Here is a 22,883-nt window from a genome sequence, read left to right as displayed (position 1 = left end):
AGCTCCATACTCCCTCTTATCATACCTCTGTCAAAATAGTTACTATTCCAATGACCAATGAAAAATAAAGATTAACTCTAGGTTCCAACTTATTTAATAAGGGTGTAATATATACAAAGATACCTAAAATTAGATGACTATCATCGCAACCGGCCGTGGTTATGGGAGTTGTATGGAGCTCAAAACTGTGGTTTGTTTTTAAAATCAGACATACGCGATTTTAGTACTAGTAGAGCTCCTTGTGACAGAGTTCGTCCAAGGAAATACTGCCACCTGAACTATTTCTGCCGCCTAGCAGTAATGTGAGCACTTTCTGGCTTTTAAAGGTAAATGTGGCGGTGAAACTGGAGGCACAAGGGCATGAGGGTGACGGGCCCAGTGGCAGTACCTCTAATATCCTTGCGATTTATAGCTCTGAGTGGCACTGAAACTGTTACCGACAGGCATGTTGCTTACCACCAGACACACGACTTTTCCGTCCCGTCAGTTCATATCATAAAAAAATGTAGATTCGAAAAAAGTTTTTTTCATACATTTGCTCAAAACGTGGTATATTTCGTACTGCAAATCGTGCCGAAAGTTGGATTTTTCGAACTAGTGCTTTTTTAAATTTACTGTTGTTTCAAGTCTTAAATATAGAACTAAAGAGGTTGTATATTTATTTAATATTTATGTGCCATTCGTCATTAAAACTTATATTTACGTACAAACATCTTATTTGTTTAAATTGCATAGGTGTTTTATAAAACAACGTGTTACATTTAAAAATACCAAAATATTTTCCATAAAGATGGCTGTTTGAGTATTAACAATGACCGGAGGTGAGTATTACGCGAGACCGCTGTGCGCCGCGCCACTAAAATAGCAATTTTCATGTGGCTGAATACTGGCAACAACTAAACTCATTTTCTGCTAGTAAATTAAAATAATGAAATACAACCACTGCAACCATTATTTAAAAGTCTATGGAAATATAGTTCTAACGTGCTGTTTTTGTTTATTTTCTGTAATATCGGTCTGTAACCACTTTTCTTATTATGAAGTCCTGGTACTTTTGTTTAAACTTCTTTAGGAACCCGTGCACGGTAGTGAGATACAATTTATCTGTAATACATAAAACAAACATATACATAAAAATCTCGCCTGTCACCCATTCAGGGGTAGGCAGAGACCTCCACTCGATACGTTCATTATATAGTATTTGTAAATAAATATAAGTTTTAATGACGAATGACTTACGTCACAAAGCACATAAATATTAAATAAATATACAACTTCTTTAGTTCTGTGCTTAAGATTTGAAACAACAGTAAATTAAAAAAAAATGGAAAAGTAAAAAGCACTAGTGCGAAAATTCCAACTTTTGCCACGATTTGTAGTGCGAAAAACACCACGTTTTGAGAAACTGTTTTAAAAAATTTATTTGTTTAATATTGTTTCTCTAGTGTCTTTATTGCATTTTTTTATGTTTACAATGATGTTCATGTGGCAGATAAAACACACCAATTACATAGTCCCGAACAAAAGCACAATATAAAAAAGTCTTGTACTATGAGTACCAGATCACCAATGCAAATTAATACCGGGGCAATAATCAAAACACTCAGATCAAGGGGGTGACCGCAGATGTCAAAGTCATTTGATGTAAATAATAACAAATTATTGCACCGTCGATGCCCGATCGTTAGGATAATTCATAATAAATTATAATATCATAATAAATTATGAATTATCCATACCTATACATAAATTTATCCTAACGGATTATTTATGTATGGATATGGACTATAAAGCCATCAGTTTAAAAACGTAACAAATAACAAAACGTAATATACTTAAACTAAAAATTATTCGTATAAAAACTGTAACTACAAAAAGCCCGCCATTTTTCTCTCTCAAAATTGAACTTTCTGAGATTTTGTCACGACTTTTTAAAGTATAGTATGACTTTTTAGAGAGATACTGTGCTACATTATGTTGTGTAATCTCTGTCTGCTATTCCATTGTTTGCTTAATATGTGGAATAAAAAAATATCATTATTTGGTACTATCAGAATTGACGATAGGTTAGTCATTGGTCGTTTAATCATAACGACTACCGCGCCGATGCCGAAAGTGCATTGAATTTAAGATTATGATTAAAAAAAAAACAAAAAATATTCATTTCTCAAATGGGTCCTTCCGGGAATGAAACCTGTGACCTCCTTATTTAGCGCATACAGATCTAACTACTGAGCTACCGAGGTCGTCCAGTTATTATGAATATGAAATATTAATGGCTATTATTTTTATAATATTGTATCTGCTTCTGCACTCTCGGACACATAATTCGAGCCACCTTGCATTTTTATTTTGAAATTTAACTAGAATACTCGTACAAAAATATTGTTATATCCAAGAACAAGTTTTCCCCGGCTCTGCAAATTCAAACGTTCAACACACAAGGACATAAGGAGATGACGTTTATGTTTATGCAATTATTAATATAATTTTGATCCATTATTTCTATTTTCTTCGAGCATGTAATACTGAAAATGCAAGGTGGCTCAAATATTGTGCCCGGAAGTGTATATCAGTAGTTGATGAATCTCAACGTTGGAAGAACTTGTTGATCCTTTTCATCACATTCAATTCAGTCCTTTAAGCAAATAAAAATTCACATATTAAACCGTTTTTTAGGATTATTTTCGACTGTCTGTATCCGACTGTTGGAAACAGAAAAATCCCCCACCACCTGATTTCATCATTCCTCAAGGGCAACTACCACCAGGTTATAAAATGCAGTAGTCCATGTGGAAGCCCTTGAATCGACTTCATACCCAGGTAGGCTGCAGAGACAAGATGTGTAATTAGGAACGCTATTCTAACCCGAGGTGATTGCAGTGCCCCAACATAGTCCATGCGGCACTTACTCTTGTACCCTTTGTAATAATACCTGCAAGAGGGAAGGTCTCTACGCGACCACGAATGGCGCAGTTGGGGTGACAACATACTGTACAGGCTCAATATAGACCTAATTGACGTATCGACAAGATAAGATGAAGAAGGAGGATTATTTTCTTTTTGCTAAAACTCAATGTACTGTACGTGTCACAAATAAATCTCTTGTTTAATGACGATTAATGTGTTATGGCGAAATGAACACATGATCTATATATTTCTTAACGATATTATGCATCTGTGTCACAGTATGTTTACTCCAAAAATCACTCACGGTGACATTGTGTTACATTACACAAAGTATTGCGGTCACTAACATAGTATCTTATGTAACGAAAGCATCTTGACAAAGACTAATTTGAATTCAAGTTTAGTCTCTACTACATAATGTTTAAGTTTCAAAATTTTGTTTACACATTTGGAAAGAGGGTTTAATTTCCTCCAGTCTTTTTAAGAGGCAATTTTGATAAATTTGTAACTGTAACATAGTAATCGTTAAATATTACTGAGAACGGCTTTGTCAGCATTTGAAGACGGTTTTTTGTTTATGTTAAAAAGCCAACTCAAAAGAATTTTAAATGAGACTATTATGAAAATGATTTAAAACACACTAGATTTGAAAGTTAAGAAAACAATGGACGAGTTGTTTGTTTTATTTTGGCACAGGCTGAATAAAGTGTACAGTCGTGACAAGTCGTGCACATATTTTTTTGTTTATTTCGAAAACCAGAATTGACATTAATTGTATGCGATTGACATGGAAAGATGGCAAATCTAATCACGAGACTTGTTTGGATCACTTTATAGGATACTAGAATTTTTGAGAAAATTTAATTTGGTACTGAACATTTTAGGACATTGGATTGGTATTTATTTAAGCAGACAGAGTTAAACAACGTCTTCTTGTAGCGCCTCTCCAACTGGTGATAGTTTACCACCAATTCTACGTACTACCTTTGGTCTCGCGCGAGGCTGTAATAAGTTGCCTAAGCTCGCAACTCCTCTCCATTATTTTGTCTTGTTTAGTCACGCTTTTTTCCTTCCATCAAACTTTATTATCAAAATTAACTACAGTAATCTTTATCTTTGATGTCTAATGAGATGTCTTAGATAAGCAATTTTTCTGCGCTTGATGATCGGTAGAAGTTCTCTGTGTCGTCGTCTATGCGTCGCAAGACCTCCTCATATTTGACCCTGTCAATCCAACTGATTCCCAGCATACATCTGTAAGCCCACATCTCAATATGTCTGTGAAGATCTTCCCTAATAAAAGTTCAAACATCATTATTTACGTGTTTTGTATTTCACAAAAGTCCTTTCTTTAATTTGACTATAATTCACTGACTAAATAAGGAGTTGACCTTAGTTCGTGTTTGTGTTATTTATGAATATAATAATAGGCATTACATCATTGGAACATTATGTCTAGACAATGATAATAAATCGATAATGACTGTAGTTATACAGACACAAGTGTATGAATTTAGTACGTGGACGTGTGTACTTCGCTATATATTTCGTGTAAGATGTTAGCAGTTTAATCATCTTACGGCTAGAAATAAAAGACGAAATGTTATTTGCCTTATTTATTTTTCTTTTCTTTTTTTTAGCCTTGGCCTAGCGTTTTGACCTATTGCCTCTCAAGCAGAGGTCGTGAGTTCGAATCCGGGCTTGTACCTCTGAGTTTTTCGGAAATTATCTGCGAAATTTAATTTAATTTAATTTGAAATTTCCCATGAGCTTTCCGGCGAAGCAAAACATCGTGATGTAACCTACAAACCGAAAAAGGGTTCACAATTCTCGGTAAACGTGTGAAGTCCCAATTCGCATTGTCCAGCGTGGTGGACTATGGTCTAAACCCTTGTCTGAGAGGAGACCCGTGCCTAGCAGTGGAATGTATAAATGCGTTGATGATGATGATGATTTTTTCTTCTATATGCCAGTATTTCCGTTGTTTGGTATTTAGGAAATTGTCCTGTAAATTAATTTACTTTATCTTAATTCATTTTATAAATCGGAGTGACACTTATTAGAATTTATTAATTCAAACAAACAAAACATTGAAACCTATTTGATATATTGCTGTTTTCGTAGTGATATAGGCGTGCCTAACTCTATAATTAATGTTAATACAATTCGAGATTATACTTCGTTCTAAGTTTGTGTAGGAAGTGTTTATGTTATATGCGAAAAACAAGTGCAATTACTACATGGTTCAATAAAGAATCAGAAGAGTTATTATGTTTATACGATACCAAGTGACGGGACGCACAAGTGCGCCTGGTGGTAAGCGACTCGCCTGTCCATAACAGTTGCAGTACAACTCAGAGCTTTAAATCACAAAGATCTGACGGGGACACTGCCCCGTCATCCTGAGACGTAAGTTAACAAGTCCCATGTGCCTATAATTTCATCCGCACCTTCTGCCTTTCAAAACCGGAGCTCAGTATGATCACATTTCTGCTTTGTGGCAGAAATAGGTAAAGTGGTAGTACTTCTCTGGACGAACTCTTTCGCAATGAACTTTAATTTCTACTAAAACCTATAATACAACTACATGGTTCAGAAATTAAGCTGTTGGGGGAACCACGTTCGTCTGCCCCAGTAGCATGTGGTCTGGGCATGTTCGCTCCCGCGCGCATCTTACGCGTTTTAGCAGCGGTCTAGACGAGGGCCTAAGGCGAGAAGGCGCGCGGACACGTGAATTGCCCTTTAAGTCGGAAGCTATGTCCGGACATTGTCGCAGGACACTGCAACCGGCATCTCCAGCACTAGCCCGGAGAGCTAGTACATGATAAGCTAGATATCCTCCGGTCCCTCCAGCCGCGCAGGTTTCTCGGTCGGGAAGCGAGAAAATAGGGAGGATGCTCTATAAGGGCAGCTCACCCAAGCCTTTTGAGAACCGGATGAAGTTTGTGCAAACCGACTGATCTGGGGTCAGGACCTGACTGAGAAGGTTCCTGTGGTTGCACAGGCTATAGTGCCCTTCTTGTATATTCCAAGGGTCGGTAGAGCGGGTAACTACAATCAAAAGTTATGTAGAAAGGAACGGGAGGCTCATATATTAGGCTAGCACGATAGGGCGCGACTTGTGTAACAGCGACAAAAAGCGCGAGATATTTTCGCATAAAGGATACCTATAAATAAGATGTTTACTAATAATTTCAAAAAATTATTTGCGTATTAATAATTTCAAAATGAAATGAAAGGCTATTATTATGTTTCAAGAAAATTGTATTCATATTTCACAACATATCATGTACGTGACTGACATAACAACAGCGGCCTACTTTTAGATATTCTAAAGGACTAGATTATTACCTAGATTTTGGTCAAACCAAAGCTATGCGTGTGACAGATACAAGCGCACGTTTTGAGCGTGCGTTACCGACAATTTGCATTCATAGCATGACCGATTTGAAACTATTGTTTGCTTTAGTTTCACAATCGGGAGGATTGTTGATAGGTGCGCCTTGCGCGTAATTGGGGCATTCACCGTAAATCATAGTCTATTCAAATGTCTTTAAATATGGTTTTCTTTATTTTCTCATATAGATACTATTATTTAGAATTTCAAACTATTTAAGCCTAAGGATTACTTGGTGAGGTTATAGCGTACCTTTTTTAATTTGTATACTCTGCCAGGACGCTTTCAATAAACTTTTTTTTAAATTTGTTGTAAGAATAATCCTAAGTTCAAAGTATATTGAAGCGCTTTTGACTATACTAAAGCAACTGTCAGGGAGTCACACTTATTCTGTTCGTCAGAAGAGCGAAAAAGACGTGTGTCTCGGCGTAGGTCCGACCGGTGGTGAGGCCCTTATTGTATTATTTTTGGCAATTATAGTACGGAGTTTCGTTAATTTCTGTTTACAAAAAAAATTGTTGTTGCTTTTGTGTTGTTCTAGTATGCAGTTTAGTTTAATAGCACAAAGTTACTCACAGTGACGCGTTTGTCTTAATTTACCACATGTAGACATTCTATACGATATCTGTCAAAATTCTCCTTAGAAAAAAGCCTATTATTATGTTTGGCAAAGTGTAAGTTCAAAGTATATATAACTTTCATCTTTCATCGACATCTGTGCTCGAGTGGCTTGCATGCTGGTTTTCACGGTGTCGTCATCTCTGCGGTGCCAGATTCGATCCCCAACCGCGTCAATGCAGAAAAACTTTTCTACATTGTTTCGGGTCTGGGTATTTGTTGTACCGCCGTTATTTCCGATTTCCATAACACAAGTGCTTTAGTTACTTACTTTGAGATTGGGGGTACTTATGTGATGTTGTTTAATATTTATTTTTATTTATTTATTTAAATAGGGTAGTACCGAGCTGCATGTGAAATAGATCGTTCAGGAAAGTTCTGCCACTATACCGAATTCTGCCGCCAAGCAGTAAAGTGAGCATTACTCTGTGCTTGTTTTCAAAGGTAAGGGGTGCTGGTTTAATTACAGGCATATGGGATTTATCAACTTATGTCTGAGGATGACGGGCGCAATGGCGGTACCTCGATACCTCGAGACCTCGGTATATTTGAAAATAAAATCTTATTAAAATGAAGCTCTAAGACGAGAAAGTATGTTGCCAGATAGCTAATAAAAATCAACAGTAATAGTAATTAATGTTGCAATAAATTGTTATTTAAATATTCCTAACAGCTGGTGAAACTATAAGCTCATGGGATTTGTCAAATTTGGGTCTCAGGGTGATGGAGATAGTGGCAGTGTCCGTCAGCTCTTTGCGTTTGGTAGCTTTGGATGGTAGTGCATGTGTCGTTTACCATCAGGTGCACGACTTGTTCATAAAAAAAAATTGGCATACCGATAAGGTGTCTACATTATTTCAAAGGATACAACCACTCTATATGGTTTTGTTTTGTTTTCTATTTAATATTCGTATGCCCTCTAAAAGTAACGATCCAATTTACATAAAAGGAAGCCAATTATGCGAAGATTGTAGTACACGGCTAAATAAAACGTCATTGAAACCACTCAATATACATAAAAGTGAGTGCCTTATGCGAATAAGCAAAATAAAAATAGTAACGTTTCTTGAAAAGAATTCCTATTCTACGGTAAACGTTATAACAGGTTAAACAACAATTTCAAAGTGAGATGAGCAAATATTTATCTTATTATTACATACATACGGTTTACGTCAGCATGTAACCGATCTTATTGTATTTTTTGGAAATTATTAGTATATACCATTATAACGCACACTGCGTTATTGTATAATAACGCACATACTCAACATAGCCCCGCACTAGGGAAACCCTGTATATATAGCGAGTGCCATGGACACACACATAGACAACCACAAATTACACCCAAACTCACGAGAGCAATAAATGTAGGCCATACAAATATTTCTCCCGGCCTGGCAATCGAACCTGGGGCCTCTGCGTGGCAGTCCGGCATGGTAACCGTTCGGCCACAGAGGCAGTTTTTATTATTAAAACGGAACGGAAATTTTGACACAACATTTTGTTAGGTCCTGTTTACAAAGTAGTTTTTACTACAACATATTCTATCCCCTTTTACGAGGTTTGTAGAGTCTATAATTATACTAGGATCTAGTATAAGTTGAGAAAAAATGGCTAATCGTACTTTAGAATATAACAAAATATAAATAAATACCATTTTTCGAGTTCTTAGGTTTTCGCGATTGTTACACATAGAAAATGAAACTATTTTTCCAGATTTAAATCGCGTATATTTGTTTAAACACTGTTTCTGTTAATTGCTACGTTGATGAGATTTTTAAGGATTTATATTACTCTCTTAGTAATGAATTTACAATATTTAAGGCACCTTCGCGCGCCATTTTTAACCGACTCCGAAAAAAGAAGGAGGTTCTTAATTCGACTGTATTAAATATTCGACCTGTAAGGGTGGCAACTAAACAATTAACTAAACATTACTGCAGAGCTCCAGACGTAAACTACTGCGCCACCGTCGCGCTTCAACAGCGCTTCTACGTGCATCTAATTTGAAGGCGCACTTACATTGCTCGAAAGGTGAGAAGGTCATGGAATGCCATGAAAAGATAGATGGGCCACAACCCATGAACCTTTCAGAATTTTTTGTCAGTTTTGTCTTATTCTAAGATGTTTTTTGTTTTATTGTATTTTTTATTTTGTTTATTAATTCTTTTTTATTTCGTTTTGCTTATCTGTATTATCAATATTTTTTTTATCTATGCGTTATGGCGTTGTAATAAATGTCTATCCTATTCTATTTTATTCTATGCTAAATTTGTTTGACCAGATACCGCAAATGCCACCACAAAACAAAAAATAAACATAACAGAAAAATAGAATTTAGTTTTAGTGGTATTAAATAACATAATAAAAAAACATTCACACTTAAGATACAAATAAATAATTACAAAACAAAGTCACAACCTTGTTACTACATTGCCACCCAAGTTAAAAATAGTACTATTATAAAACATGACATTGTAGCTCATAACTCACCACTAACCATAAAACACGTCTTTGCACTCAAAATACCTGAACCCAAAGTAGAAAACAAAATGAATAAATTCGCAGGTCACGGCAAGTCATAAATATTATTATTTCACACGCCATAGACAAGGCATCAATAGCGAAATGTCAAATGATTATTAACGATACCTTACTGTTGTCTTGAACTTTACATTACACACTGAATGCGCCGACGCCGATGCGTGTTAGTGCATGAAGGTTTATTGTAATTTATGGTGTGCTAAAATATGTGGACGTGTGTGATCAATCGTTAAGATGTGTAACAACGGTCTGGTTACCCATCAACTGTGTGTATTAAGCTCAAGTTTACTATTTATTACATGAACCTTTACTCTCGCAGACCACGGTTTAGAAGCACCGTGCCCAGCGGTGTAATTTTTTTATGACACCATGTGACGGGACGAACTAGTCGTGCACCTGGTGGTTAGCGACACACCTGTCACTAGCCGTTGTAATGCCGCTCAGAGCTTCAAATCAAAGATCTGACGGACACTACCACACTGAGACATAAGTTGACATGTCCCACGTGCCTGTAATTTCTCCAGCACCCTTATCCTTCAAACCGGAGCGCAGTAACACTTACATTACTACTTGGCGGCAAAAAAAGGGAAGCTGGCAGTACTTCCCTGAACGAAATCTTTCACAGGGAGCTCTACTGCTACTTAAAATTGCATTTATTAAGCCAGTATTGAGTTCTTAAGATTTCGCGATTGTTACACATAGGAAATTAAATATGTTTTTCGTATCTGCGTAGAAAATGTTTATTTTCTTATATTAATATTTTAATTTATATGTAACGTCCATCTAGTTAATAAATTTTATTTCGTAAAAATTCATATTAAAGTTGTATTGAACTGATATTAAATTATTTTTTGTGAAATTACTCCACTACTAATTTGTTATAATTATTAATACAAAGATCGAAAACTTACAAAAAGTTAATTAAATTTTTATTGAATTGATATTCAATTATTTTTTGTGAAATTACTCACTCACACACTCGGTTCGAATCTGACCGGATCGAAGGAATTTTTTCTGAGTGTTTTTTCTGAGTGTTCGATCTTTGTATTAATAATTATTACAAAAAGTTCCTGCGATCCGGCCGGATTCGAAACGACGTCTTCTAGCAAATCGTACCAGACGCTATGCCAACTAAGCAAAATTCATATTGTTAATACAAAATATATTGTAAAACGTATGTAGAGTAAACTGGACTGTTCTTAGGAAATTTAAAAATAAGGTATTCAAATTAATTACTTTTGTGTAAAATATAGAAAAACAAGGCGGGTTTGCATTAATATTAGGCATAACTGGTTGATGAATTCATCAGTCAGTCGTGACCATGAGACCTGTAAGGGCCCGTGAATGAAATTGTGTCAAAGCTACATAAAATCTTCGAACAGAAGATATAAGCTGTTTGTGACGTTTTTTGATCGTTTCTCGGTCGTAAAGTATCGCTAAGATTATACAACCAATTGTAGAGACCTCTACGGAATGTGACGAGAGTCCAATTTGATTAGGCAATTAGGAAAGTCATTCCTGTTGCAATAGCAATAGCATTTTTTAAACTAATAGAGAGACCATAGACTTTTCATTAAAAGATTGTCTGGCAGAAACCATTTAAAGCGATAAGATCGCCCCATGTACCACTGCTTCTCTTTTTAAAAACAGTCTGTATTTGTTTCCACTTTGCTGTACAATAAGAATTTTTGTATGGAGTCGTATTCCAGTGCAGGTTCGTCTTGGTTTTACGTATGAAATTTCCATTCCCAACAATAATTTTTATTTCTAAAGTTAGAATAATCAAAATACAAAATATATTAATTTACATAACCTCTTCATTTGACTAAATGGTTAAAAAAACAAGTATAGAAGTAAATATCCTATCGAAACATATTAAAATAGCGTAAAGGGCAACAGAGATCGCAGATAGAGTGGTTCGGTGTGCGAGCGCAATTGCGGCGGGCGTTCACTTATCCACGGTCAATGCCATGATCACATCTCCACGCTTATTAGCCGTCGCAAAACTTAAAAGGAAATTATTAATTGAGCACATAAGCTCGTTAACACGTGGAAATAACTTTGAGTTGCTGAGGTAACCAACTTTGTAAGTAGAAATGTACTATTCTATTAGTGCTAACACAAAATCGAACAAATACTAAGAAACATTATTTCGGTCGCACTGTACTCGAAGATTTGTTTAGGCAACAGACGCTCGAGTCCAATCGGATCGAAGGAATTTTTATTTGTGTATGTTCGATCTTTGTATTAATTATATTAACAAACAAATAAATAAAAAAAAAATGTAAAAATTAGTGGAGTATTTTCACAATAATTGTAACTTTTTCATTGAAAAAAAAAGCCAACCTCAGAAGTTTGCTTATCGGTTTTTTTCGATTTTAATGGAATTCCCTAATCAGATCGTGACTTCTTGGTGACAATGGGACTATTACGGACTCTTTTGTACATTGTATACTGTTTATTTTCGTTGTCATGGTGACGGTGATTTGTTGATTACATGTACTGTGTCAAGTGAAAAGTCAACTTTTACTTGCGGAAAATAGTTAGTGATTTGTGATAGCCGAAACGAATCCGGAACAGCATCGTCGGCATCAGGGACCACCTCGAGAGTATACCCTTTCAAACAAAAAAAAGAATTTACAAAATCGGCCCACAATTGACGGTTAAATCGGAAAACATACATACAGCCGAACGTATAACCTTCTCCTTTTTATTTGAACTCTGTTTAAAATAGATGAATATCATTGAAAGTGAATCATTGAAGGCAGTGAAAATGTTATAATATTCAATAAAAAATAAAAAACAATACTAATTCCATAATTTTCCATAAATAACGGTAAATAAATCAACGCGATTTTTCAATACCTACAACCTACTAAGTCGCACAGCTGTTCTTTGCTAGCTATTATGTATATCAAAAACAATTGGAAAAGATACATACATAATCGCCTGTAGTAAAGATATTCCTATTTTATATCATGTAATTAAAATTGAATCGCTGTGTTTTAAGGATATTTTAATTCTTTGTGTGCAGTGCAAATTAATTTTAATTAACATTTCGTATAATTGGTGTCATTCGTGTCGCAATAAACCTTATCGTTAGATAATAGATTAGTGGCAGTACGGTTCCTAGTGAAATACTGCTACCTTACCTATTTCTGCTGCCAAGCAGTAATGTGAGCATTATTGCGTTCCGGTTTTGAAGGATAATGGTGCTGGTGAAATTACAAGCACATGGGGCTTATCAACTTATGTCTCGGGGCGAAGGGCACAGTGGCAACGTCCTTCAGATCTTTGAGATTTAAAGCTCTTAGTGGCACTATAACTGCTATGGACAGGTGTGTCGCTTACCATCAAATGCACGACTTGTGCGTTCCGTCACTTAGCATTATAAAAAAATATTATGATGGGACTTCTAAAATAATAATGACCATAAAACAGGATGTGTGAGATAAGTTAACAATTCTATAATAGTAAACAAAGCAATGTGTAATTATATTGATTTATTTTAATTAATTTTACCGATTACGTAGGCCAAGAGGTAGCCTATTCCAGTGACACCAGGCGGATAGAATATATTATAACAAGTTGACCTCCGAAGTCATCATATACTCTTAAGTATCTCACGATTCTTTGATTTAATCCATGTTAATCGATCTCGTGACCAACCAAGGAGTAATCGATGTTATCTTTCATGAATCGTATATTGTAACGATTGTGATTTGATCATGTAATCCAGTAAAAGTATTGAATGTCAACTAATAAGAAAAAGAGTTGCGCATTTTCGACATTGATAGCACGAGATATGTGGCATTATCGTGCATCATTAAATTGTGCCAAATTACTTAATCATTGTTCAAAGGGTTGCTGAGATTCACGAGTGACGCCGTAAACAATTACTAAATAAAACAAAGATTTCATAAATTATACTGAGTGCAATATAAAAGTCCGACAGATATCAGCTGCTGATCGTACAGGGTCAAGAGCACGTCAAGCTTGACACTTAAGATTTAAATACAACCCTACATCGCTTACGACCAGAACGATCCGAAATGTCAAGCCTGTTGACTCTTGACTGTACATATGAATATAATAATAAATTTTGATTCGTAGATATTTTTACCTACCACATAAAAAAATGCGTAGCAGGTAAAAAAATTCTTCTTATGTAAATTTCTTTGCTAAAGCTATCAATGATGAGACGTTTACAAACTGACATACATTTGCGAATAGCTAATTTCTCGCGATTTCAGAGTATGAATAACTTTTATTTTAACTGGCGGAATCACTCCCCTTCGATAAAATTTTTCGTTTTTTTATTTATTAAAAAATTAAGCGCGTATTTGGCGTCCATCTCACCTGATGAAAAGTAAGGAATCGTGACGATGTAGTCCTATACACACCTAAATAATACCTATTCAATCTCGCCTTGAAAAGGCCCAAATTATACCGTTCAGAGAACAAGTCTGTAAGCAGGGAATTCCACTCCATTACCGTTCGCCATACAAATGTGGAAGCGAAACGTTTTGTACTAATCCTTAGAATGTCCACAACATAGGGGTGAAACTCCAGCCCATGTCTAGTCCCCCGATGATGGAAAAGGAACGGAAAAAGGGGAAGGGGATGGAAAGGAGAAAGGGGGCGGAATTAAATCGTGTTAAAGTTAAATAATACTCTCTATAGTCCGATCCTTTAGCTGCACCTGTGTAATTCTTTCATAGACTTTTTCAAGTATTTGTTTAAAGTCATATCAAAGCCAAGTAATAACAATTTAACATTATCTCATAAAAAATATAGAAGTCAGACACCTACGGCCATTTTTAACCTCTACCATTCTAAAACTGCACAGTGTGACCAATTACCATATTACGCCAAGAGATCGACGGCAAGAATTTATGACAAATTTGTACTTATAAGGACTTCAGGATTTGACTCAATAACTATGCGGATGGCATGCCTTACACTGCTTAGAACAACCTTTGCACCAAGATTCGTGTGTACCAAAATGTCAGACAAAGGTCGAATTGCCAAGCGTTTGTCGTAACGTATATTATTATAAATTTTAAGATATAAAATTATTATTATGCCTCGTGATTCGCGGGGAACAATCGAAATTGAAATTTGTTGTTGTATTTTTCTTTCGTTTATATTATGCATATGCGTGATGACGGCATATTTTATGTTTTTTTGGAAAATTATTTATAAATTGGAACCCGATTTCAAATAGTTGTCAAGTCATTCAGTTATTATCTTAGAGGATGGAGGAAGATTATTACAAAGTACGACTGCCATTTGTTTATCATTTCAAAAACAAAAATATAAAATATTTTAGTGAAGTTTCCTTCATAAAAAATTTTGAAAACAAGCGTATCTGTACAATATAAAAATGATTTTTTTTGTATTTTGTATGATCATCCGGTATGCGTTTCATTATAGTTAATTCTCTTCAGCTTTCATGAGTAGGTTTTGAGATTACTTTTTTGAATATTAGATGGACCAGTTTCAACAAATCGTACCTTTGTTATAAGAAAGCTACATGTCGTCGGTGTTTTGAAGAAAACGCCAGCGAAGACGCCATTCAAAAAATTTTTTTAGGAGCATGTTTTAGGTTTTTACGACTGTTTTAATTATTTACGTCCTATTTTAAAATTCAATTTTGGTTTTAATTAAGTTTAAAATTTAATCGATTTCCCATGTAACTTTCACCAGCAAACTTGCCCTTCGAAATCTAAATGCAATGCTCACATTACCGCTTGGCGGTAGAAATAGGTGGCATTACGTTCTGAACGAACTATTTCACTAGAAACACTACTGCTACTAAAGTACTACTGCTTGTTCCGTGTGCATTCCATTACTATTTATCCGATTGCGATATAACTTTTGCGAATTGTAGTGCTCAGCTGTTGGTACACATCCACCACACTGGCCCAATGCCGACCACTTCCATGGCTGAGTATTTGCACACTGGTTTTCATGGTGTCGCCATCTCTGACGTCCCGAGTTCGATCCCCAGCCGTGTCAATATAGAAAAATTTTTCCATATTGTCTTGATTCCGTGGGTCTGGGTGTTTGTGGTGCAAACAGCTTGTATGTCAAAAATATTATTTCATATGTAAATTTTTACCCATTGCATACTTCACAACTCTATTAAATAACACTTAAACAAGTAATATAGTGATACGAAGATAGGTAACCGGCAATAAGCTCGTTAGCCTTTCGCAAACAAAGTGAGTGCGAAAGGGCAGACTAATTGCGTATTAATGATGGCGTGCGGGAAGACAGTGAAATACATATAAGATAAATTTTCGCCCGCGCCGTTTCCGATTATATAACCCTATCGACGCCAAGAGCTTCAAATTCTAGTCCATGCCACACTTAGCGTGTGACTTTTGACATTGTTATATATTTTTTACACTGCCTTATCTGAGTTCCGTATCGTATAGCATCAATTTGCTTTAATGCAGAATTACAAAATTTGATACAAGTTTTGCATCGATGATCTTCTATTTTATTATGGCACGAAAATGACTTTTAAATTTTTTTATTAACATTGCACCACTAACCTGGTTTTACAGAATAATCTCCATTAGATATGTTTCCTGATCTTTATGCAATTTCTACTCTATTGTTTTTAATCAGCGTTTTAAATGTTACTATAAACAAATCCTAAGAGCTTTCCACTTTAAACCCAATTGATAGTAAGCAAAAGATCGTGTGCCTTCTAAAAGTGATTAACAAACAAATTACCTTTAAATATACTTGTCGATTAGGCAATAAAATACAAACATTGTACACTATGATCGCCTCGAGCGGTATTTCTTAGTATCTTAAAGCATCAGGGCGGCATCTCAGGAATCATAAGCGATGGCCTCTTGAGTAATGTAACAGAAACCGGTCATTCGTTGTTAATTGATGCGAAGTGCTGGTTATACACTCTCAGGAGTTTAACTGCTAGCTAGTTTAAGTTATAAAGCTCGTTAATAATGCTTATACACTCTCACCATTGCAAGGCCCAAGTTATAGCGTTCAGGGAATAGTCTGCAGTCAGGGCAATCCACTCCATAGCCGTTTCCCATATAAATGTGGAAGTGTACCACTAGTCGTTTCCCATATAAATGTGGAAGTGTAACACTTTATGCGATCCGTGATAAAAAAAATAGGTAAGGTAGGAAAGTACTTTCCTTGACGAACTCTTTCACAAGGAGCTCTACTGCTACTGAGTTGTTCTAAATAAACTGCAGACAAATGATGTTTTAGCTAAAAAGAGACCGGGTTCTCCACCAGTGATTTCAAGAAATTTATTTAAAAAATGTGTAATATCTAGGCATAATATGATTTAAAAAATATATTAATTAAAAATATGAATAAATACAAAATATTGTCAAAATGCAACTATTATATTGCACTTGCTTCGAAAGAAATTTCTGAACACCATAAAGTTCATTATCCTATAAAAGGAGTCTCAGGCGGGTATCATTTAAAACAACATTTTCAGATGTGGATAAGTTTGGTAAGTGTTCCTAGATGCGGGTACCAATTACTCGCGGGTTTCAAAATTCAAATGCTAGTGAAATTACAAGCACAGGGGACTTTTCAACTTATGTCTCAGGTCGATGGGCGCAGAGGCAAAGCACCTCAGATCTTTGCGATCTAAAGCTCTGAGTGGCACTGTAACTGTTATGGACAGGCGTGTCGTTTATCATTAGGCGCACGACTTGTTCGTCCTATCCCTTAGTACCACACAAAAAAAATCCCTCTTTAGTTGTTGAAAAACAAATTTTTGGTCTTTTTTCCGTATATTGATGGGCCACAACACGTGGCCCAAATAAACTATTCAATTGGGTATCGTCGTTTACGTGATGAAAAAAACTAGGTAATGACAAGAATCAATGACATTAGTCTATCTGTTGAAACTTATATATCGTCTGTTTATAGGTAAAACCACATAAGGGACATTTCTACGAAAAGTCTTATATAGCTATGGTAAGAAAATAAATATCTTTCTGCAGGTGAAAGTCAATAACAAAAAAGTTTTAAACTCAATAAGTGGTTTTATCTGCAGAAAGATGATGATTTTCTAGCAACAAGTACATAATTTGGAGATTTTTTGTGGATTTGTTTTACCTTTAAGCAGACGATATAAAGGAAAACCAGCTCAGTCAATAAAACCAATGGAAGTGTCAAAGTAGCTGTTGCCAAAAGAAGCTGCAAAATTTTAAAAAGCCATATAGCGCTACTATGTGTAAATACAAGGGGCGTGAGCGTGATGTACGGCGAGCCGGTAGGCGAATGATTAACCGACGTAGAAGGCAATACTACGCCAATTCACACGTTACGGGCCCATATCGGTGGTTGGCGATCATTTTTATGACCATTTTTACGCAACCTAATGGAACTAATATGTTATTATAAATAGCAATAGATATGTGGCCATGAAAGGTGATCAGAGCGCATAGTTTTATAGTGTTAAAACCGGCAGATATTCAAATCGTCTAGAAAGCTAACCGACGCTTTTAGACATTTGCGATATTTACTTATTATGAAACGATTCTTTATATCGCAAATGTGGTGGTGGGATAACAGGTCTTGATTCACATGTTTCTGTGTTTTTATAGGCCCTCCCTGTGTTTAAATAAGAAATGGAGCAGTGGTGCTTTGAAGTGGAAAATGGTGGTTGTAGTTATTTAAGTTCTGCACGGACGGGAACATCATAAGCTCAGAATGCGTGAGATCGTTAAGCTATGTGTACAACCATGAACTTATCGTACACCTGGTGATCAGTGACACGCCTGTCTATATCAGTTGCAGTGCCACTCTGAGTTTTAAACACCTGAAGGGCACTGCCACTGCGCCTATCATCAGTTGACAAGCTCATGTGCCTGTACTTTCTTAAGCACCCTTACCTGGCGGCATAAAAGGGTAATAATACTACCATAGACGAACTCTTTAACAAGGGTCTCCACTGATACTAAACAAGAATATTTTAATATAACAATGAAGGTTGAATTATTTAAATTGTAAATGTTGTCTCTTTTGTTCACAGGTATGACATGACAGAAAAGTAAGGACGAGAAACAGTATGTAATATATTATCACTCATACTGGAATCGAGTTTCGTAACGAGATTCAAAATTATTTTTTTTTATAATACTAAATGACGGGATGAACAAGCGCCTGATGGTAAGCGACATCCTCTATCATCATCATTCTATTAGCAGTAGAGCTTCTTGTTACCTATTTCTGATGCCAAACAGTAATGAAAGCATTACTGTATTCCAATTTGGAAGGGTAAGGGTGCTGGTGAAATTACAGACACATGGGATGTGTCAACTTATGTCTCAGGGTACTGGGCGCAGTGGCAGTACAAATCTTTGCGATTCAAAGCAGTTGAGTGGCAGTGCAACTGTTATGGATAGACGTGTTGCTTGCCACCAGGCGCTCGACTCGTTTGTTCCATCATTTAGTACTATATAAAAATCATCATCTACCCACTTATACATTCCACTGCTGGGCTCGGATCTCCTCTTAGGCGAGGGTTTGGACCATAGTCCACCACGCTGGCTCAATGCGGGTTGGGAACTTCCCACATTTTCCAAAGGTTGTGCACCCTTCTTTGACGTGCAGGTTTCATCACGTATATTTTCCTTTACCGAAACGCTCATTTTAAATAGTACCACTAAGGCAAATAACATTCCTTCTTTTATTTCTGACCGTAAGACGTTTAAACTGCTAATGTCTTACACGAAGTACACACGTCCACGTACTCGCATAATTCATACACATGTAGGCTACCACGACTTTATTTTTCATTTTCATCCCTATATTTATTTTTGTTAAATGCGTCATTTAAAATGCGCTCACGCTATTCCGTTATCGCTTAACCAGGCAGCGGCAATGAATTTCACCCTTCTATGGTAGATATGTGCGCCGCATAGGGGCCAAGCTTGCCTCTTATCCAGCAGGCAGCAAATCCTTTTGGTGCCTGGCCAAAGCGGTCGAATCTAACTTTTGTCGCCCATCTTTGCCACCTCTGCTGAGGACGGGTGGCTCGCTGGCTCATGCTGCGGAAGAGAAGGCGAATCTTTACCCCTCACACTTTGCAGAGAGTTCACGTCTGGATGCCGCAGGGAACCTACCACCTACCTTACCTCGGGCTAGCTGCATTATGGCGCCAGCTTGCATACGTCAAAAAGAGATACTTAGAACTCTGCGGAATCTAGACGTGAATAAAGCTAGCGGGCCAGATGGAATTCCAGCAATAGTCCTGTGTAACTATGCGCCTGAGTTGTCTCCTGTTCTCAAATGCCTGTACCGCCTCTCACTTGAGACTGGTGTAGTTCCCAGGTCGTGATAGCTTGCAAACGTGCAGCCTGCGCCAAAAAAGGGAAGCAGAGCTGACCCTGTTAATTATACACCTATCTCAGTCACTTGCATACTCTGTAAGACTATGGAACGTGTACGTAACAACCGTCTCCTGTCATACCTTGAAGACAACGACCTCCTCAGTGATTGCCAGTACGGATTCCGACGAGGGCGATCTATTGAGGATCTTCTGGTGTATGCCTGTTACATATGGAACGAGGCTATAGAAAAGCAAGGCGAAGCACTTGCAGTGTCTTTGGACATTTCTAAAGCTTTTGACAGGATCTGGCACGCAAGCCTATTAAGTAAGCTTCCTTCTTATGGGCTTCCCACTGACCTTTGCTATTGGATCTCGGATTTCTTGAGCGAACGTTCGATTCGAGTGCTCTTAGAAGGCTACTCTTCCGAACATACGGCGATTGATGCCGGAGTTCCTCAGGGTTCCGTACTGTCTGCAACTCTTTTTCTGCTGCATATCAATGATACTTTAATTCCAGGTACCTTTGCGTATGGTGATGACAGCACAGTTGTAGATAGGTACTTGACCAATGCGAGGATCGGTGGAGAGGACATACAGTCTTGTCGAGAGTTCATGGTTCATGGAGCCGTTTGGATTTGACGCTCAAGGCAGTCTCCGATTGGGGCGATGCCAATCTGGTCAAATTTAACGCTACCAAGACGCAGGCATATCTATTCTCCACAAAACGGAGTCCCTTTGAGCTGACTCCGACTTTTCGTGATATATCCATACCGATAGCCGACTATCTCCAGCTACTTGGAATGGAACTGTCGTCCAATTTGAACTTCGGCAGATACATTGAATCCATGGCCAAAAATGCAGCAAAGAAGTTTGGCATCCTTTCCAGGGTGAGGCGTTACTTTACACCAGAACAGTTGCTTCAGCTGTACCAAGCGCAAATCCGGTCGTGCTTGGAGTACTGCTGCCACCCTTGGGATGGCTTTGCTACATACCAACTGGCCACTTTGGATTCAATTGACAACCGTGCCATATATATAAATATAGATGACTCGGAATTAGTGGAGGCGAAGCTACAGAGCCTTGAACACCGCCTTAAAGTTGCCTGCTTATCGGTATTTAATAGGATATATCACGGAGAGTGTGCGATTGAATTACACGATTTAATTCCGCCTTCCCCTTCCCATCACTGGGGGACTAGGCTGTAGGCTTGGGTTCCACCCCTATGTAGTGGATATTTCAAAGATTCGCACGAAGCGTTATGTATCTACATTTATATGGCGAAGGGCTATGGAATGGAATTCCCTGCCTGCAGACTTGTTCCCTGAACGTTATAATTTGGGCCTTTTCAAGGCGAGAGTGAATAGACATTATTTAGGTGTACATGCTCCATCGTCGACCTCATCGTCATTTTCCATCAGGTGAGGCGGAGGTAAAATGCGCACTTATATTTTATAAAAAAAAAGATATTCCTCTAATAATACGAAACGTTTTGCTTCCATGTACAACTTTGGAACTGCTGAGGAATAGAACTCTTTGCCAAAATAGTGTTTCCCAACAAGTATTTTCTATCATATCTCATTTCGTCAGGTGATATGGAGGACAAACCTAAACGTATTATTATTTCTGATAAAAATCAGATTGGTAAACAAAATCGATTGCGATTGGATTGAGACATTCAAACGTAAACGCTACCTCATAAAAACTAATATTTTTTGCGCATAAAATTCACGTTAACCAAATGAACACGCACATTCAATTTGTTTTAACCGACTTCCAAAAGGAGGAGGTTCTTAATTCGACTTTTTTTAGTGTGTATGTTATGCGATTATCCAACATTTGTGAACCGATGTCGATGATTCTTTTTTTTGTTAGAAAGGGTGTATCTCAGCAGTTGTCCAATTTCAATTTGAGGAAAATCTTCCACCTAAAAGGCTGACAAGTTACGGGATGAATCCGGTTTATTGGATTTCACCCACTTTCCTACTAACTAACCGGTTTCAATAAAACTTGGCAAATAGACGTAATTCCACAAACTTTTGAGGTAGATTTTGTTTTATAAAAAAGTATAATTATATTTCAATAACTATTGCAACCGTTAAACAAAATTCAATAGACATCCTAGCCAGGAAATATTCTCAACGAAATAAAGTTATGTACTTTAGTCAGAAAAATACAGTTAAGTATATTAAAAAGATGAAATTGAAAACCCAAAATAGTAGCGGTCGTCCTTTGAATGGGTAAGATAATAATACTTTCGTTCTGAAGCCTAAGCACAAAAAGTCAATATCAACAGTATAACAATGGCACCTACTTCTAAAACGTACGATACAATTTAAATTAGTTAATTTACTCAAGCGATCGCCCATTTATTATTCAAAATAAACAATACAACCAAAAATAATAGACGTACTAAGAGCGGTTACACACGGTGCGTTTTAACAGCGCGTCTGCAGCGATTTAGTCGCGATGCATTAGAGATGCAGTCGCTAATCGTTTGTTACTACGCCTCGGATACGAAAATATTGCCACACTTGATACGTCAATTCGCTGAAAGCGTCATTTTTAAAGCGTCAGCGTTAAATAATATTGTTTAATATTTTTGGTGGAATATACTTTAAATATGTATTAATAATAACAATGCTAATTAATGACTATTTGCTTTCAGTTAGCCAAACAACAAATATAAACAAAATAATTTGTTTCAACGTTGTCGCCCGCGAAAAACGCGCGTAACGTTCATGCGAATTCACTCGTAGCGAATTTCGCTGCAAGTTGCAGCGCTACTTTGTGACGTTTTATAAATAAAATCATATATTTGTAGCATGTATCGCGGATCGTGGCTCTCGGGTTAAGCAGTGGTACAATAGCGATGCAAAGCGATGCGCGTTTTCATTCAATTAATTAATTTTATTTTTTTATTTCCCTGTTCAATTTACAATAAAACAAAACACAACAATGTGTATAAACCTATATAGATTTTTCGCACATAATGATTCAAGATAAACGACTGCGTCGATATAATCGCCTTTGAATCGCAAGTGTCATTGATGCAATCGCGAGTATCACCAACGA

General features: G+C 36.8%; 1 protein-coding gene and 1 long non-coding RNA gene across 2 annotated transcripts in view; one reads left to right on the top strand and one right to left on the bottom strand.

The window, feature by feature from the left end:
- LOC113230562 overlaps positions 1-1,753 on the bottom strand; it is an 18,470-nt gene extending 16,717 nt beyond the window's left edge. The window contains exons 1-2 of the long non-coding RNA XR_003310509.1: positions 1,740-1,753; positions 1,273-1,274 (exon numbers count right to left, since the gene is read on the bottom strand). This is a non-coding gene — a long non-coding RNA (uncharacterized LOC113230562). The remainder of the gene's footprint in view (positions 1-1,272; positions 1,275-1,739) is intronic.
- LOC113230561 overlaps positions 1-22,883 on the top strand; it is a 194,637-nt gene that overhangs the window by 121,406 nt on the left and 50,348 nt on the right. The window lies entirely within an intron of this gene.

This window comes from Hyposmocoma kahamanoa, unplaced genomic scaffold (assembly GCF_003589595.1).
Source record: "Hyposmocoma kahamanoa isolate Upper Pololo Valley unplaced genomic scaffold, ASM358959v1 63, whole genome shotgun sequence".
In the NCBI taxonomy this organism is placed as follows: domain Eukaryota; kingdom Metazoa; phylum Arthropoda; class Insecta; order Lepidoptera; family Cosmopterigidae; genus Hyposmocoma; species Hyposmocoma kahamanoa.
Note: the sequence above shows the minus strand (reverse complement) of the source record. Positions and strands in the feature narration are given on the sequence as shown.